Source organism: Loxodonta africana, chromosome 8 (genome assembly GCF_030014295.1).
Source record: "Loxodonta africana isolate mLoxAfr1 chromosome 8, mLoxAfr1.hap2, whole genome shotgun sequence".
Lineage (NCBI taxonomy): Eukaryota > Metazoa > Chordata > Mammalia > Proboscidea > Elephantidae > Loxodonta > Loxodonta africana.
In genome coordinates this window covers 46,540,813-46,556,333 of record NC_087349.1, presented here as the reverse complement: position 1 = coordinate 46,556,333, position 15,521 = coordinate 46,540,813, and the positions used below count along the sequence as shown (strand labels likewise).

The 15,521-nt window shown below is 39.4% G+C and overlaps 1 protein-coding gene across 8 annotated transcripts in view; it reads left to right on the top strand.

The window, feature by feature from the left end:
• The window catches only part of FAM185A (family with sequence similarity 185 member A), a 90,461-nt gene that overhangs the window by 7,104 nt on the left and 67,836 nt on the right, over positions 1-15,521 (top strand). The window lies entirely within an intron of this gene.

Here is a 15,521-nt window from a genome sequence, read left to right as displayed (position 1 = left end):
TTCTAGTCTTAGACCATTAAGCCTGGTCTTTTTATGAGAATTTGGGGTCTGCATCCCACTGTTCTCCTGTTCCCTCAGGGGTTCTCTGCTGTGCTCCCTGTCAGGGCAGTCATTGGTTGTGGCGGGGCACCATCTAGTTCTTCTGGTTTCAGGATGAAAGTAGTCTCTAGTTCATGTGGCCCTTTCTGTCTCTTGGGCTCATGATTACCTTGTGACCTGGGTGTTCTTCATTCTCCTTTGGGTTGAGACCAATTGATGCATCTTAGATGGCCGCTTGTTAGCATTTAAGACTCCAGACGCCACACTTCAAAGTGGGGTGCAGAATGTTTTCTTAATAGAATTTATTTTGCCAATTGACTTAGATGTCCCCTGAAGCCATAGTCCCCAAACCCCCGCCCTTGCTCTGCGGACCTTGGAAGTATTCAGTTTATTCAGGAAACTTCTTTGCTTTGGGTCCAGTCCAGTTGTGCTGACCTCCCCTGAATTGAGTGTTGTCCTTCCTTTCACCTAAAGTAGTTCTTATCTACTATCTAATCAGGAAATAACCCTCTCCCACCCTCTACCCTTCCCCCTTTCGTAACCACAAAAGAATGTGTTCTTCTCAGTTTAAACTATTTCTCAAGATGTTATAATAGTGGTCTTATACAATATTTGCCCTTTTGCAACTGACTAATTTCACTCAGCATAATGCCTTCCAGGTTTCTCCATGTTATGAAATGTTTCACAGATTCATCATTTTTCTTTATCGATTCGTAGTATTCCATTGTGTGAATATACCATAATTTATCCATTTGTCTGTTGATGGATACCGTGGTTGCTTCCAGCTTTTTGCTATTGTAAACAGTGCTGCGATAAACATGGGTGTGCATATATCTGTTCGCGTAAAGGCTCTTAGTTCTCTAGGATATATTCCGAGGAGTGGGATTTCTGGGTCATATGGTAGTTCTATTTCTAGCTTTTTAAGGAAATGCCAGATCGATTTCCAAAGTGGTTGTACCATTTTACATTCCCACCAGCCGTGTATACGAGTTCCAATCTCTTCACAGCCTCTCCAACATTTATTATTTTGTGTTTTTTGGATTAATGCCAGCCTTGGTGGAGTGAGTTGGAAACTCATCGTACTTTTAATTTGCATTTCTCTAATGGCTAATGATCAAGAGCGTTTCCTCATGTGTTAGCTGCCCGAATATCTTCTTTAGTGAAGTGAATGTTCATATCCTTTGCCCAATTTTTAATTGGGTTGTTTGTCTTTTTGTGGCTGAGTTTTAACAGAATCATATAGATTTTAGAGATCAGGCGCTGTTCGGAGATGTCATAGTTGAACATTCTTTCCCAATCTGTAGGTGGTCTTTTTACTCTTTTGGTGAAGCCTTTGATGAGCATGGGTGTTTGATTTTTAGGAGCTCGCAGTTATCTGGTTTCTCTTCGTCATTTTTAGTAATGTTTTGTATTCTGTTTATGCCTTGTAATAGGGCTCCTAACGTTGTCCCTATTTTTTCTTCCATGATCTTTATTGTTTTAGCCTTTACGTTTAGGTCTTTCATCCATTTGGAGTTAGTTTTTGTGCACGGTGTGAGGTATGGGTCCTGTTTTATTTTTTTGCAGATGGATATCCAGTTATGCCAGCACCATTTGTTAAAAAGACTATCTTTTCCCCAGTTAACTGACACTGGGCCTTTGTCAAATATCAGCTTCTCATATGTGGATAGGTTTATATCTGGGTTCTCAATTCTGTTCCATTGGTCTATGTGCCTGTTGTGTACCAGTACCAGGCTGTTTTGACTGCTGTGGCTGTATAATATGTTCTAAAATCAGGTAGAGTGAGGCCTCCCACTTTGTTCTTCTTTTTCAGTAATGCTTTACTTATCCGGGGCTTCTTTCCCTTCCATATGAAGTTGGTGATTTGTTTCTCCATCACATTAAAAAATGTCGTTGGAATTTGGATCAGAAGTGCATTGTATATATAGATGGCTTTTGGTAGAATAGACATTTTTACTATGTTAAGTCTTCCTATCCATGAGCAAGGTATGTTTTTCCACTTATGCATGTCCCTTTTAGTTTCTTGCAGTAGTACTTTGTAGTTTTCTTTGTATAGGTCTTTTACATCTTTGGTAAGATTTATTCCTAAGTATTTTATCTTCTTGGAGGCTACTGTGAATGGTATTGATTTGGTGATTTCCTCTTTGATGTCCTTTTTGTTGGTGTAGAGGAATCCAACTGATTTTTGTGTATTTATCTTGTATCCTCATACCCTGCTGAACTCTTCTATTAGTTTCAGTAGTTTTCTTGAGGATTCCTCAGGGTTTTCTGTGTATAAGATCAAGTCATCTGCAAATAGAGATAATTTCACTTCTTCCTTGCCAATCCAGATGCCCTTTATTTCTTTGTCTAGCCTAATTGCTCTGGTTAGGACCTCCAGCACAGTGTTGAATAAGAGCCGTGATAAAGGGCATCCTTGTCTGGTTCCTGTTCTCAAGGGAAATGCTTTCAAGCTCTGTCCATTTAAGATGATGTTGGCTGTTGGCTTTGTATAAATGTCCTTTATTATGTTGAGGAATTTTCCTTTTATTCCTGTTTTGCTGAGAGTTTTTATCATGAATGGGTGTTGGACTTTGTCAAATGTCTTTTCTGAATCAATTAAGATCATGTGGTTTTTGTCTTATGTTTTATTTATATGGTGGATTACATTAATTGTTTTTCTAATATTGAACCCACCTTGGATACCTGGTATAAATCCCTATTGTTCGTGGTGAATTTTTTTTTGATATGTTGTTGAATTCTATTGGCTAGAATTTTGTTGAGGATATTTGCATCTATGTTCATGAGGGATATAGGTCTGTAACTTTCTTTTTTGTGGTGTCTTTACCTGGTTTTGGTATCAGGGATATGCTGGCTATATAGAATGAGTTAGGTAGTATTCCATCCTTTTCTATGCTTTGAAATACCTTTAGTAGTAGTGGTGTTATCTCGTCTCTGAAAGTTTGATAGAACTCTGCAGTGAATCTGTCCGGGCCAGGGCTTTTTTTTGTTGGGAGTTTTTTGATTACCTTTTCAATCTCTTCTTTTGTTATGGGTCTATTTAGTTGTTCTACTCCTGATTGTGTTAGTTTAGGTAGGTAGTGTGTTTCTAGGAATTATCCATTTCTTCTAGGTTTTCAAATTTGTTAGAGTACAGTTTTTTGTAATAATCTGATATGATTCTTTTAATTTCAGTTGTGTCTGTTGTGGTATGGCCCATCTCTTTTCTTATTCGGGTTATTTGTTTCCTTTTCTGTATTTCTTTGGTCAGTCTGGCCAATGGTTTATCAATTTTGTTGATTTTTTCCAAGAACCAGCTTTTGGCTTTGTTAAGTCTTTCAATTGTTTTTCTGTTCTCTAATTCATTTAATTCTGCTCTAATTTTTATTATTTGTTTTCTTCTGGTGCCTGACGGATTCTTTTGTTGCTTGCTTTCTATTTCCTCAAGTTGTAGACAGTTCTGTGATTTTGCCTGTTTTCTTCTTTATGTATGTGTGCATTTATTGATATAAATTGACCTCTGAGCACTGCTTTTCCTGTGTCCCAAAGGTTTTGATAGGAAGTGTTTTCATTCTAATTGTATTGTATGAATTTCTTTATTCCCTCCTTAATGTCTTCTATAACCCAGTCTTTTTTGACCAGGGTATCGTTCAGTTTCCAAGTATTTGATTTCTTTTCCCTGATTTTTTCTTGCAACTTATTAATTTTTCCACTATGTTCTTGAATAATCTTTTTGAGTTCTTCAACTGCTTTATCAGTGTGTTCCTTGGCTTTTTCTGTAGATTGCCTTATTTCATTTCTGAGGTCATCCCTGATGTCTTGAAGCATTCTGTATATTAGTTTTTTATATTCTACGTTTGGCAATTCCAGGATTGTATCTTCATTTAGGAAAGATTTTGATTCTTTAATTTGGGGATTTGTAGAAGCAATCATGGTCTGCTTCTTTATGTGGTTCGATATCGACTGCTGTCTCTCAGCCATTTATAAGATATTGTAATGATTTATATTTGCCCACTGACTCTTATCTTCTTGTTTTGTTTTGTTTCAGTATACCCAGATGGGGTACTAGATTGCACTGTCTTGATTGTTGAAGCGGTCGAATCACTTATGTCCTATTACCAGCTGGTTTGAGCTGTTACTGGGTATATAAGCCTAAGAGTCCATTCACTATTCTTCAATAGAATCAGCTTAGGTGTTCTGATTTTGGGTCACCAAGTGTGTGGTGTAGACTGTCACCTATTAACTTAGAGGAGTAGTGGTGATAGTTGTGTGCACCAGATCCTAGTAGCGGCAGGGGGTCACACTCCAGGGCGGGCAGGGTGCTGACAGCCTTCCCCCACGTGCCAGTGAGGTAGGTGTGTCTCTATTCCTAGAGCACTTTGATGGGTGGACTCTGCAGCTGTACCTTAGGCACCCAATGCTTGTACCTCTAAAGACTGGTAGGCATCACTATCCTCAGACCCCTTTAGCAGGTGGCTAGGTGGTTTGGGTGGAGCTTCAGCTCTCAGTTCCCTGCTCTGGATCAGTGAGGGCTCTGTTTAATAGGTAGAGAGGTATCAGACCTGCTAAAACAATTACAATCAGATCTCTATCAGAATTACCTTTGCATTATAATAGCCACCTTGTTCCCTGTAGGGATGTAAGCCAGAGACTGTGTATCTCATATGCTTGGCTGGAGCTGGTTCTGTATCTTTATTCCAGTTTAGGGAAGTTAGGGAAGGTTTTTTTTCCCCCTGGGTTGTTAGTTGCTGCTTCTCTCAGGCCAGGAGAATGGGTTAGGAAACCGCCACCCCCCCTCCCAAGCACTTCACTCCCTGGCCCAGGAAATTCCAATGTTAATGAAACCACCTGGGGCAGGGAGGGGAGGGATCAGATAGATAGGAGAGAGTAGTGCGGGCAGTATAGACAAAGTTACTTATCTTGCTTGGTGATGACTGTTTTATCTGAGATTCCAGAGAAGCATAGCCTGTGTGTGCTGGCTGGGTCAGGGTTGCCCCTGAGGGTCACGCCGGGGTCCCACACTTGCGCTGTCTCAGGAAGCCGTACTCAGCTCCTCTGCGCTTAGTCCAAAGCCAGCGCCAAGGTTTTCTGACAGGGATGCTGGCTTCAGGCTCTGAAAACAGTCGCTGCTTCTCCATGGTTGCTTGTTCTCTTGTCAGCCGCGTCAGTGTGCAGCCTGCTTGTGCCGGCTAAGTCTCTTCCGAGGTTACTCCAGGGGGTTAGGGGTTAGGGCTGTGTCCCACTTGCCCCATCTCAGTAAGCGGCAATCAGCTCCACCTCTCTGGCACCAGGGAACTGCGAGGGCTCAAGGATGTGGCGCGGGTCGCCAGTTCCAGAAGCGGTCGCTGCTTCAGGGCGTGGCTTTTCCCTTCCCTGTCACTCAGGTCAACTCTTTAGTTCTGTGTTTGATGGTCAGGGTTTGTAGATTGTCATGTATGTGATCAATTCACTTGTTTTTCCAAGTCTTTGTTGCAAGAGGGATCCACGGTAGCTTCTACCTAGTCAGTTATCTTGGCCCTGCCTCCCTGATGTGCACTTTTAATTGATCCATTTTGAACTGACTTTCCAACCCAATTGGCATTGCCCCCTTTGGAAGCTGCTGCTTTTTTTTTTTCCTTCCCCTACTCTCTTTTTCTGGGTAGTAGTTAGGAAGTTTCCAATTATAGGAATTTTATGAATAGAATGGAAACATGATCTGAATAAATTTAAGAAACTCTGGTGGCGTAGTGGCTAAGAGCTACGGCTGCTAACCAAAATATCGGCAGTTCACATCCACCAGGCGCTCATTGGAAGGCTTATGTGGCAGCTCTACTCTGTCCTATAGGGTCACTTTGAGTCAGAATCGACTTAACAGCAACGGGTTTTTTTTTGGTAAGTCAAATAATGTGTGGAGCCCTTTTTGTTCACTTTGGGCACTTGTTCCTATTTCTGTCGTTGTACTTTGTCAATAGCAAACTTTTAATTTTCAGAATTATGGTTTCTTGATAATCCACTCAACGGTATGGGAGTCCATCCACATTTCCTTTTGTTCACAGCCTCGGGGATCTGACCCAAAGACAGATGTCTATATTAGATGTTCCATGTCGATCCTGCACCAAGTATTTTGGTTTCACATAGGCACCCAGGTTTTTACTGATATGCCCCCATTCTTCCTGGCTTAAGTAAATTTTCTGTGAGCAGCAGGCTGTGAAGAAAAACATAGTAAGACTGCCTGAGAAACTTCAGTTGATAATGCCCACAGAATATGTTTCCTAGATATTTGGGTTCCAGTGTTATTTTCCAGAGTGCAGGCCACCGTGTACACAATACTTTTCTAGGAAGATCTCCACAGGCTCCCATTCTTCCTGGCACTGAGGATGATGATCAGAATAATTGTTGTTGATAGCGACCCTGTGTACCACAGAACGAAACAGTGCCCAGTCCTGCACCATCCTCACAATCGTTATGCTTGAGTACCTTGTTGCAGCCACTGTGTCAATCCATCTCTTTGAGGATCTTCCTCTTTTCTGCTGACCCTATGCTTTACCAAGCATGATGTCCTTCTCCAAGGACTGATCCCTCGAGACAACATGCCCGGAGTATGTAAGATGCAGCCTCGCCATCCTTGCTTCTAAAACTGTTCTGGTTGTACTTCTTCCGAGACAGATTTGTTCGTTCTTTTGACAGTCCGTGGTATGTTCAATATTCTTCGCCATCACAATTCAAAGGCGTCAATTCCTCGGTCTTCCTTATTCATTGTCCAGCTGTCACACGCATATGATGTGATTGAAAATACCATGGCTTGGGTTAGGCATACCTTAGTCTTCAAGGTGATATCTTTGCTTTTCAACACTTTAAAGAAGTCTTTTGCAGAAGATTTGCCAATGCAGTGTGTCTTTTGATTTCTTGAGTGCTGCTTCTGTGGGTGTTAATTGTGGATCCAAGTAAAATGAAATCTTTGACAATTCAGTCTTTTTTCTGTTTACCATGATGTTGCTTATTGGTCCAGTTGTAAGGATTTTTGTTTTCTTCATGTTGAGATGTAGTGCATACTGAAGGCTGTGGTCTTTGATCTTCATTAGTAACTGCCTTAACTTAACTGCATTAAGTCCTCTTCAAGCAAGCAAGGTTGTGTCATCTGCAGAACACAGGTTGTTAATGAGTCTTCCTCCAATCCTGATGCCCTGTTCTTCTTCATATAGTCCAGCTTCTCGGATTTTTTGCTCAGCGTACAGATTGAATAGGTATAGTGAAAGGATACAACCCTGTCACACACCGTTCCTGACTTTAAACCACACAGTATCCCCTTGCTCTGTCCAGACAACTGCCTCTTGATCTATGTAAAGTTTCCTCATGAGCACAATTAAGTGTTCTGGAATTCCCATTCTTCGCAATGTTATCCATAATTTGTCATGATCCACACAGTCGAACGCCTTTGCATAGTCAATAAAACACAAGTAAACACCCTTCTGGCATCAGAATAATAGCAACTAACATTTCTAGGATAATCTTTTTAATCCTTAAAATTGCACCATAAATTAGATACTATTACCATTTCAGAGGAGGAAGTTGAGATATAGCAAGCTTCATAAAGTAAATATTTATTGTGGGTGAACAAATAGAAAAAAACCCATGCCTTCATGAAACTTATATTTCAGCAGTGATGGATCGAGAAATGTGTCTACTATCTCTGATACAAAATAGTGAAGTTGGGATTTGAACTGACTCAAGTGTGCTTAACCTCTGTGTTTTATTGCTTCTTAACTTTTAACCAGTCTTGATGGATAAGAGACCCTGCCCTCAAAAAGGTAACAGTCTAGGGTGGGGAGGAAGAGTTGTGAATATATTGCTGTGGTACAAAATACATTGAGTATTGAAATAGTGGTAAGCACAGTTTTACAGGAGCATAGATGAAATGGCTACTACCTAAGTTGATGATCCTAAAGCTTATTATTTGTTATGGTTCCTCTTTTTAAAGTCAGAACTCCATTCCAATTTACTCTTTCCACGTGTCTATTCCACAGGCACCTCAAATTAACATAACTGAATTTTCTTGACACCTCCTTGTTCCTTCAATTTGTCTCTTACCTGTTTCAGTGAATGGGTGAGAGTAGCACTACTACCACTCAGTGTCTACCCTTAACTTTTCCTTCCCTCACCCACCTACCCTGTGTATCTTTAAAATTGATTTCCTTCTCTCCATACCTGTCAACACTGTCCTTACATCAGGCCTTATGTTTTAACACTACTTAACTGGGTAATAAATTTTGCGATTATATTTGTATCCATGTAAGTGTGGGATAATGTTGTATTTTTATAATTTTAGTTTTGCCAAGAAGTTTACATCCCAACCAAAATATTACTATTATTTCAAATCTTTATAGAGACCACCATGTATATAAATATGGACATGGATTTTTGCCATAACAATTGAAATTTCGGAGTTAAGTCCCAATATTCTGTGTCTGGGCAACACAATGCTTATTTCTCTAGTCTGTTTTAAGGTACACCATCAATATTTATGTGGATTAGGTATTAAATATCAGTGCTGTTATTGTTTTTAATAAAGTTATAAAAGTTGTTAGGTGACGTTAAGTTGATTCTGACTCATAGCAACCCTATGTACAGCAGAACAAAACACTACCCAGTCCTGTACCATCTTTATAATCTTTGTTAATCTTGAGCCAATTGTTGCAGCCACAGTATCAATCCATCTCCTTGAGGGTCTTCTTCTTTTTTGCTGATCCTCTACTTTACCAAGCATGACGTCCTTCTCTAGGAATTGGTCCCTGTTGATAACATGTCCAAAGCACATGAGACCAGGTCTCACCATCCTTGCTTCTGAGGAGCATCCTGGCTGTACTTCTTCCAAGACAAATTTGTTCCTTCTTCTGGCAGTCCATAGTATATTCAGTAGTCTTCTCCAACACCATAATTCAAAGGCATCAATTCTTTAGTCTTCCTTATTCATTGTCCAACTTTCTCATGCATGTGAGGTAATTGAAAATATCGTGGCTTGAGTCAGACTCACCTTTGCTTTTTTTTTTAATTAATTTTTATTAAGCTTCAGGTGAACATTTACCATTCCAATCAGTCTGTCACATGTAGGTTTACATACATCATACTCCCTTCTCCCACTTGCTCTCCCCCTATTGAGTCAGCCCTTTCAGTCTCTCGTTTCGTGCCAATTTTGCCATCTTCCCTCTCTCTCTATCTTCCCATCCCCCCTCCAGTCAAGAGTTGCCAACACACTCTCCAGTGTTCACCTAATTTAATTGGCTCACTCTTCATCACCATCTCTCTCCCCCCCGCTGACCAGTCCTTTTCATGCCTGATGAGTTGTCTTCGGGGATGGTTCCTGTCCTGTGCCATCAGAAGTTCTGGGGAGCATTGTCTCTGGGATTCCTCTAGTCGCATTCATATCATTAGGTGTGGTCTTTTTATGAGAATTTGGGGTCTGAATCCCATTGGTCTCCTGCTCCCTCAGGAGTTGTCTGTTGTGCTCCCTGACAGGGCAGACATCGATTGTGGCCGGGGACCAACTAGTTCTTCTGGTCTCAGGATAATGTAGGTCTCTGGTTCATGTGGCCCTTTCTGTCTCTTGGGTTCTTAGTTGTCGTGTGGCCTTGGTGTTCTTCCTTTGCCTTTGCTCCAGGTGGGTTGAGACCAATTGATGTATCTTAGATGGCCGCTTGTTGGCATTTGGGACCCCAGGCGCCACAATTCAAAGTGGGATGCAGAATGTTTTCATAATAGAATTATTTTGCCCGTTGACTTAGAAGTCTCCTCAAACCATGTTCCCCAGACCCCAGCTCCTGCTCCGCTGACCTTTGAAGCTTTCATTTTATCCCGGAAACCTCTTTGCTTTTAGTCCAGTCCAGTTAGGCTGACCTTCCTTCTATTGTGTGTTGTCTTTCCCTTCACCCAAAGCAGTTCTTATCTACTGATTGATCAATAAAAAACTCTCTCCCTCCCTTCCTCCCTCCCCGCTTTGTAACCACAAAAGTATGTGTTCTTCTCCGTTTTTTCTATTTCTCAAGATCTTATAATAGTGGTCTTATACAATATTTGTCCTTTTGCCTCTGTCTCATTTCGCTCAGCATAATGTCTTCCAGATTCCTCCATGTTATGAAATGTTTCAGAGATTCGTCACTGTTCTTTATCGATGCATAGTATTCCATTGTGTGAATATACCACAATTTATTTACCCATTCATCCGTTGACGGACATCTTGGTTGCTTCCAGCTTTTTGCTATTGTAAACAGAGCTGCAATAAACATGGGTGTGCATATGTCTGTTTGTGTGAAGGCTCTTGTATCTCTAGGGTATATTCCGAGGAGTGGGATTTCTGGGTTGTATGGTAGTTCTATTTCTAACTGTTTAAGATAACGCCAGATGGATTTCCAAAGTGGTTGTACCATTTTACAATCCCACCAGCAGTGTATGAGAGTTCCAATCTCTCCGCAGCCTCTCCAACATTTATTATTTTGTGTTTTTTGGATTAATGCCAGTCTAGTTGGTGTGAGATGGAATCTCACCGTAGTTTTAATTTGCATTTCTCTAATGGCTAGTGATCGGGAGCATTTTCTCATGTATCTGTTGGCTGCCTGAATATCTTCTTTAGTGAAATGTGTGTTCATATCCTTTGCCCACTTCTTGATTGGGTTGCTTGTCTTTTTGTGGTTGAGTTTTGACAGAATCATGTAGGTTTTAGAGATCAGGCGCTGGTCTGAGATGTCATAGCTGAATATTCTTTCCCAGTCTGTAGGTGGTCTTTTTACTCTTTCGGTGAAGTCTTTAGATGAGCATAGGTGTTTGATTTTTAGGAGCTCCCAGTTATCTGGTTTCTCCTCATCATTTTTGGTAATGTTTTGTATTCTGTTTATGCCCTGTATTAGGGCTCCTAGGGTTGTCCCAATTTTTTCTTCCATGATCTTTATCGTTTTAGTCTTTATGTTTAGGTCTTTGATCCACTTGGAGTTAGTTTTTGTGCATGGTGTGAGGTATGGGTCCTGTTTCATTCTTTTGCAAATGGATATCCAGTTATGCCAGCACCGTTTGTTAAAAAGACTATCATTTCCCCAATTGACTGACACTGGTCCTTTGTCAAATATCAGCTGCTCATACATGGATGGATTTATATCTGGGTTCTCAATTCTGTTCCATTGGTCTATGTGCCTGTTGTTGTACCAGTACCAGGCTGTTTTGAGTACTGTAGCTGTATAATAGGTTCTGAAATCAGGTAGAGTGAGGCCTCCCACTTTCTTCTTCTTTTTCAGTAATGCTTTGCTTATCCGGGGGTTCTTTCCCTTCCATATGAAATTAGTGATTTGTTTCTCTATCCCCTTAAAATATGACATTGGTATTTGGATTGGAAGTGCGTTATATGTATAGATGGCTTTTGGTAGAATAGACATTTTTACTATGTTAAGTCTTCCTATCTATGAGGAGGGTATGTTCTTCCACTTAAGTATGTCCTTTTGAATTTCTTGTAGCAGAGTTTTATAGTTTTCTTTGTATAGGTCTTTTACATCCTTGGTAAGATTTATTCCTAAGTATTTTATCTTCTTGGGGGCTACTGTGAATGGTATTGATTTGGTTATTTCCTCTTCGGTGTTCTTTTTGTTGATGTAGAGGAATCCAAGTGATTTTTGTATGTTTATTTTATAAACTGAGACTCTTCCAAACTCTTCTATTAGTTTCAGTAGTTTTCTGGAGGATTCCTTAGGGTTTTCCATGTATACGATCATGTCATCTGCAAATAGTGATAGCTTTACTTCCTCCTTGCCAATCTGGATACCCTTTATTTCTTTCTCTAGCCTAATTGCCCTGGCTAGGACTTCAAGTACGATGTTGAATAAGAGTGGTGATAAAGGGCATCCTTGTCTGGTTCCCGTTCTCAGGGGAAATGCTTTCAGGTTCTCTCCATTTAGAGTGATATTGGCTGTTGGCTTTGCATAGATGCCCTTTATTATGTTGAGGAATTTTCCTTCAATTCCTATTTTGGTAAGAGTTTTTATCATAAATGGGTGTTGAACTTTGTCAAATGCCTTTTCTGCATCTATTGATAAGATCATGTGGTTTTTATCTTTTGTTTTATTTATGTGATGGATTACATTAATGGTTCTTCTGATGTTAAACCAGCCTTGCATACCTGGTATAAATCCCACTTGATCAGGGTGAATTATTTTTTTGATGTGTTGTTGGATTCTATTGGCTAGAATTTTGTTGAGGATTTTTGCATCTATGTTCATGAGAGATATAGGTCTAAAATTTTCTTTTTTTGTAATCAGGGAGATGGTAGCTTCATAGAATGAGTTGGGTAGTATTCCGTCTTTTTCTATGCTTTGAAATACCGTCAGTAGTAATGGTGTTAAGTCTTCCCTGAAGGTTTGGTAGAACTCTGCAGTGAAGCCGTCTGGGCCAGGACTTTATTTGTTGGAAGTTTTTTGATTACCGTTTCAATCTCTTTTTTTGTTATGGGTCTATTTAGTTGTTCTACTTCTGAATGTGTTAGTTTAGGTAGGTAGTATTTTTCCAAGAATTTATCCATTTCTTCTAGGTTTTCAAATTTGTTAGAGTACAATTTTACGTAGTAATCTGAAATAATTCTTTTAATTTCATTTGGCTCTGTTGTGATGTGGTCCTTCTCGTTTCTTATTCGGGTTATTTGTTTCCTTTCCTGTTTTTCTTTAGTTAGTCTAGCCAATGGTTTATCAATTTTGTTAATTTTTTCAAAGAACCAGCTTTTGGCTTTGTTAATTCTTTCAATTGTTTTTCTGTTCTCCAGTTCATTTAGTTCAGCTCTAATTTTTATTATTTGTTTTCTTCTGGTGCCTGATGGGTTCTTTTGTTGCTCACTTTCTATTTGTTCAAGTTGTAGGGACAGTTCTCTGATTTTGGCTCTTTCTTCTTTTTGTATGTGTGCATTTATCGATATAAATTGGCCTCTGAGCACTGCTTTTGCTGTGCCCCAGAGGTTTTGATAGGAAGTATTTTCATTCTCGTTGCTTTCTAAGAATTTCCTTATTCCCTCCTTGATGTCTTCTGTAACCCAGTCTTTTTTCAGGAGGGTATTGTTCATTTTCCAAGTATTTGATTTCTTTTCCCTAGTTTTTCTGTTATTGATTTCTAGTTTCATTGCCCTGTGGTCTGAGAAGATGCTTTGTAATATTTCGATGTTTTGGATTCTGCAAAGATTTGTTTTATGACCAAATATGTGGTCTATTCTAGAGAATGTTCCATGTGCACTAGAAAAAAAAGTATATTTTGCAGCAGTTGGGTGGAGAGTTCTGCATAAGTCAATGAGGTCAAGTTGGTTGATTGTTGTAAGTAAGTCTTCCGTGTCTCTATTGAGCTTCTTACTGGATGTCCTGTCCTTCTCCGAAAGTGGTGTGTTGAAGTCTCCTACTATAATTGTGGAGGTGTCTATCTCACTTTTCAATTCTGTTAAAATTTGATTTATGTATCTTGCAGCCCTGTCATTGGGTGCATAAATATTTAATATGGTTATGTCTTCCTGATCAATTGTCCCTTTTATCATTATATAGTGTCCTTCTTTATCCTTTGTGGCGGATTTAAGTCTAAAGTCTATTTTGTCAGAAATTAATATTGCTGCTCCTCTTCTTTTTTGCTTATTGTTTGCTTGATATATTTTTTTCCATCCTTTGAGTTTTAGTTTGTTTGTGTCTCTAAGTCTAAGGTGTGTCTCTTGTAGGCAGCGTATAGATGGCTCGTGTTTCTTTATCCCGTGCGTGACTCTCTGTCTCTTTATTGGTGCATTTAGTCCATTTACATTCAGCGTAATCATAGATAAATAAGTGTTTAGTGCTGTCATTTTGATGCCTTTTTATGTGTGTTGTTGGCCGTTTCATTTTTCCACATGCTTTTTTGTGCTGAGACGTTTTTCTTAGTAGATTGTGAGATCCTCATTTTCATTATGGTTAACTTTATGTTTGTTGAGTCGTTACGTTTTTCTTGGCTTTTTTCTTGAGTTATGGAATTGATATTCCTTTTTGTGGTTACCTTGTTATTTACCCCTATTTTTCTAAGTAGAAACCTAACTTGTATCGTTCTATATCGCCTTGTATCACTCTCCATCTGGCAGTTCAATGCCTCCTATATTTAGTCCCTCTTTTTGATTATTGTGATCGTTTATGTATTGATTTCCATGATTTCCTGTTATGTGTTTTATTTTGTTTATTTATTTTTTAGAATTAATCTTAATTTGTTTGTTTTTGTGCTTTCCCTATTTGAGTTGCATTGATATCAGGACGTTCTGTTTTGTGACCTTGTATTGTGCTGGTACCTGATACTATTGGTCATCAGGCCAAACAATCTCCTTAAGCATTTCTTGCAGTCTTGGTTTAGTTTTTGCAAATTCTCTAAACTTGTGTTTATCTGTAAATATCTTAATTTCTCCTTCATATTTCAGAGAGAGTTTTGCTGGATATATGATCCTTGGTTGGCAGTTTTTCTCCTTCAGTGCTCTGTATACGTCGTCCCATTCCCTTCTTGCCTGCATGGTTTCTGCTGAGTAGTCTGAACTTATTCTTATTGATTCTCCCTTGAAGGAAACCTTTCTTTTCTCCCTGGCTGCTTTTAAAATTTTCTGTTTGTCTTTGGTTTTGGCAAGTTTGATGATAATATGTCTTGGTGTTTTTCTTTTTGGATCAATCTTACATGGGGTTCGATGAGCATCTTGGATAGATATCCTTTCGTCTTTCATGATGTCAGGGAAGTTTTGTGTCAGAAGTTCTTCAACTATTTTCTCTGTGTTTTCTGTCCCCCCTCCCTGTTCTGGGACTCCAATCACTCGCAAGTTATCCTTCTTGGTAGAGTCCCACGTGATTCTTAGGGTTTCTTCATTTTTTTTAATTCTCTTATCTGATTTTTTTTCAGCTATGTTGGTGTTGATTCCCTGGTCCTCCAGAAGTCCCAGTCTACATTCTAATTGCTCGAGTCTGCTCCTCTGACTTTCTATTGCATTGTCTAATTCTGTAATTTTATTGTTAATCTTTTGGATTTCTACATGCTGTCTCTCTATGGATTCTTGCAACTTATTAATTTTTCCACTATGTTCTTGAATAACCTTTTTGAGTTCTTCAACAGTTTTATCAGTGTGTTCCTTGGCTTTTTCTGCAGTTATCCTAATTTCATTTGTGATATCTTGAAGCATTCTGTAAATTAGTTTTTTATATTCTGTATCTGATAATTCCAGGATTGTATCTTCATTTGGGAAAGATTTTGATTCTTTTGTTTGGGGGGTTGGAGAAGCTGTCATGGTCTGCTTCTTTATGTGGTTTCATATGGACTGCTGTTTCCGAGCCATCACTGGGAAACTAGTTTTTCCAGAAAATCCGCTGACTGGTACGCTGGCTCCAGGCTCTGAAAACAATCGCTGCCTCCTCGTATTTGTTCATTCTCCGTCTCTAAATCTGTGTTTGTTGTTCAGAGTTCGTAGATTGTTATGTATGTGATCGATTTACTTGTTTTTCCGAGTCTTTGTTGCAAGAGTGATCCGC